Source organism: Procambarus clarkii, chromosome 31 (assembly GCF_040958095.1).
Source record: "Procambarus clarkii isolate CNS0578487 chromosome 31, FALCON_Pclarkii_2.0, whole genome shotgun sequence".
Taxonomy (NCBI): domain Eukaryota; kingdom Metazoa; phylum Arthropoda; class Malacostraca; order Decapoda; family Cambaridae; genus Procambarus; species Procambarus clarkii.
Window position 1 is genome coordinate 130,909 of NC_091180.1, and position 4,092 is coordinate 135,000.

General features: G+C 37.1%; 1 protein-coding gene across 1 annotated transcript in view; it reads left to right on the forward strand.

The window, feature by feature from the left end:
• Window positions 1-2,075: 2,075 nt before the first annotated feature.
• Window positions 2,076-4,092, forward strand: part of LOC138370302 (uncharacterized) — a 13,533-nt gene continuing 11,516 nt past the window's right edge. Inside the window, exon 1 of the mRNA XM_069334318.1 lies at window positions 2,076-2,098. The gene's annotated coding sequence lies outside the window, so the exon portion shown is untranslated. The remainder of the gene's footprint in view (window positions 2,099-4,092) is intronic.

Below are 4,092 nucleotides of genomic sequence, written 5' to 3' on the forward strand. Positions count from 1 at the left end.
CTTGTTTTTTTTGCTTATGTACAAAACATAGTCTAATAACCACAGTTCGTTGCCCCTAAATCATCACAACATAACCAGTTTACTCATGTCATCGCCCCTAAATCAACAAAAACAACCAGTGTATTATTGTAAATAATTCTATCTTATGATTTCTCAGCAATGGTAAGACATTTTTAAGACTCTAACCTTCGTAAGAAGGTATGATGTATACGAACTGATCGACCGGGCTTCACAACAAAAACATGGCCACATGAGTTGGATTATTCCGGTAATATTGAACTACTGTTCATTGTTATTAGTTTAACAATACTGTTATGGAATGTCATAAGAGTTAGGGAATGTCATAAGAGTTAGGGAATGTCATAAAGAGTTAGGGAATGTCATAAGAGTAGTCACAGGGCAACCAAAGATACCCAGCTTCTGGGTACGGGATCTTTGCCCGAAACGCTATGCGTGCTAGTGGCTTTACAATAATAATAATAATTGATTTAGGAAAAATATATACATAGATGCAGAGTTACAGTACAAACATTCTGTTTGATTTATAGATAGAGGTAGTACATACAATACCTAAAGCCACTAGTACGCATAGCGTTTCGGGCAAGATTGTAAAATCATCATTATTCCTATTTTCTCTCTTAACCCCCAGTGTACCATCTCGTATATTAATAAATAAATAACCAGGTTTTTTTATGCGGCTGTGCTGAAAGCCTGACGTAAAATAAATCATTGTGTCGGAGAACAGGAAGCTACAAATTAGGCTTATATTGAGGTTCCCCCCTCCCCCCTTTCCCCCCAATTACAGGTCTGTCTAATTACCACAAGCTACCACAAGCTACACAAGCTTCACAAAGCTTCCTGGCAATACGTTAGTAATGAATAAATATGATATGTTAGGCTGACCTAACCTAACCTAACCTAATCAAACCTAACCAAATCTAACCTAACCAAATCTAACCTAACCAAATCTAACCTAACCAAATCTAACCTAACTTAACTTAACTTAACCAAACCAAACCTAGCCTAACCTAACCGATGCTTGGATCGTCGACTTGATTTGGTGTATATTTTAATCATATTGCATACTCTATGATAGCCCAAATTATCATAATTTTCAGGACAGAAAAGTGTATGAAGCATTCTTTCATGCTACATATTATCCATTTAGCTAAGAGTATAATTAGCAAATGATTCACAAAAATATTAATTACACAATTTGATAATTGTCCCAGACAGACGTAAAGATCATTGCATCTTCGTTTTCTGATGTGTTGTTTTGTCATCCAAAGATTGTACATTATTACCTAAAATTCCAATTTAGAATATTTATTAAGTATTACTTAGTTTGCTTTCATCTAGAGTATGCACCTCCTCTCTTGGATTGCCTACCCTCCATCCTTCACCAGACATTAAATATCTTTGCTTATACTAAGTATTTAAAGAGCAATCAATACCTGCTTGATGGGGTTCTGGGAGTTTTTTTACTCAGCAAGACTGGCAGTAGGCCAGGCTTGACTTGTGAGAGTTGGGTCCACCAGGCTGTTGCTTGGAGTGGCCTGCAGGCGCACATACCCACCACAGCCCGGTTGGCCCGGCACTCCTTTGAGAAAACTATCTAGTTTTCTCTTGAAGAAGTCCACGGTTGTTCCGGCAATATTTCTTATGCTCGCTAGGAGTATGTTGAAAACCGCAGACCTCTGATGTTTATTCAGTACTCTCTGATTGTGTCTATGGCACCCCTGCTCTTCACTGGTTATATTCTTCATTTTCTTCCATATTGTTCACTTCAGTATGTTGTTATTTTACTGTTTATTTATTGGGACCTGGGCCTCCAGTATTTTCCATGTGTATATTATTTGTTATCTCTCTTGTCTCCTTTCTAGTGAGTACATTTGGAGAGCTTTGAGGCGATCCCAATAATTTAGGTGCTTTATCGAGTCTATGCATGCTGTATATGTTCTCTGTATTCCCTCTATTTCAGCAATCTTCACCTGCTCTGAAGGGGAAAGTGAGTACTGAGCAGTACTCAAGACGGGACAACACAAGTGACTTGAAGAGTACAACCATTGTGATGGGATCCCTGGATTTGAAAGTTCTCGTAATCCATCCTCTCATTTTTCTGGCTGCCACAATATTTGCTTGGTTATGCTCCCTAAACTTTAGTTTGTCAGACATTATTATTCCCAAGTCCTTTACATGTTACTTTCCTACTATGGACAAATTTGATTGTGTCTTGTACCCTGTATTATGTTTAAGGTTCTCATTTTTACCCTATCTGAGTACCTGGAATTTGTCGCTGTTAAACATCATGTTATTTTCTGCTGCCCAGTCGTAAACTTTATTAATACTGTATCTACTTGTAGTTTTTCAATATCTTCAGCAGAGATAATTTTTAAGCTGATTTTTGTGTTATCTGCCAAGGATGATCCAACGCTGTGCCTTGTATATGAGTCTATATCTGATATGAGAATAAGGGAAAGCAATGGTGCAAGGACTGTATCTTGAGGTACAGAGCTTTTAACTGTTCTTGGACTCGATTTTATATGGTTGACTGTTACTCTTTGTGTTCTGTTTGACAGAAAACTGAGTATCCAGCGTCCTATTTTATCAGTTATTCCCATTGACCTCATTTTGTGTGCTATCACTCCATGGTCAAATTTGTCGAATGCGTTTGTGAAATCCGTGTACTGTATACCACATCTGCATTCCCTTTTTCTTCTAATGCCTCAGTGATTTTGTCGTAATGGTCAAGTAGCTGTGAGAGGCATGATCTTCCCGCTGTAAATCCATGTTCGCCTGGATTGTAGAGATCATTTGTTTCCATGAAAGTAGTGACCTGACTCCTGATCAATATCTCAAATACTTTTATTATGTGGGACGTTAGTGCAACTGGTCTATAATACTTTGCCAGTACTTTGCTCCCTCTCTTGTGTAGAGGGGCTATGTCTGCTGCTTTAAGCGCATCTGGTATTTCCCCCGTGTCCAATCTCTTCCTACTCACTATACTGAGTGCCTGTGCTAATGTCACTTTGCATTTCTTTATAAATATTAAATTCCATGAGTCTGGACCCGGGGCTGAGTGCATGGGCATATTGTAAAATTCTCTTTCAAAATGTTCCATGCTCGTGTTGATATTGGTTATATTTACAGGGGTTTGGATATCACGCATAAAGAAGTTGTCCGGATTTTTTACTTTCATGCTGTGTATCTGAGTGCTAAACATATCCTCATACAGCTTTTTTAGGATTTCACTAATTGTAAAATTAGTGTTATGACAAATTAGAAATTTGTCATCCTCAATGTATGAACCTTCACTAATACAAATAGGTCCAATATTGGCATTGATATTTTCTTATGATTTAGCATAAATGAAGAAATATTTTGGGTTTTCCTTTATTTCTTGAATTGCTTTTTTGTCTAGTTGCCTCTCTTCAATCTGATATGAATGCTTCAGTCTCTGTTTTATTTCTACAATCTCCCCTGTTTAAATTATTCCTTCTTTGTATGAAAAGTTGTCTGCTTAATCATTTACGTTGTTTTTTTGTCTTTTTTTGTAGTGTCGCCTGCGTTTTCTTTCTACGTTGGACCTCTTTCTGGCTTTCCTCAAAGGAACATGTTTCAGACAGACTTCATAGGCTTCAGAAGTCTGTTTTTCTATTCTTTGTGTATGATGTTTATTACTTAGAACACATTCCCATTGAACGTTTGTAAGTTCCCCATTTATTTTTGCCCAGTCTATCCTTTTATTATTATTATTAAAATTGGATTTATTGAATAACCCTTCTCACTTGTTGTTTCTCTTAGGCCTACTACCATTATTAATGTTAGTTTTCACTTCAATGTTGTCCGAGTACGTAGTGTTTGAGACAGTAATGTCGCTGATTAGCTCATCATTGTTTGTAAATATCAGGTCCAGCGTGTTTTCGTTCCTAGTTGGTTCTGTAATCTGCTGACTGGGCGAGAATTTGTCACAGAATCTCAGTAGTTCTCTGACCTGTAGTTTGTTATTTCCAGGTTGATTTCCTGCTATAATGTTATTTTTACTATTCTCCATTTTAAAATGGGCAGATTGAAGTCTGCAAAGAAGATAAT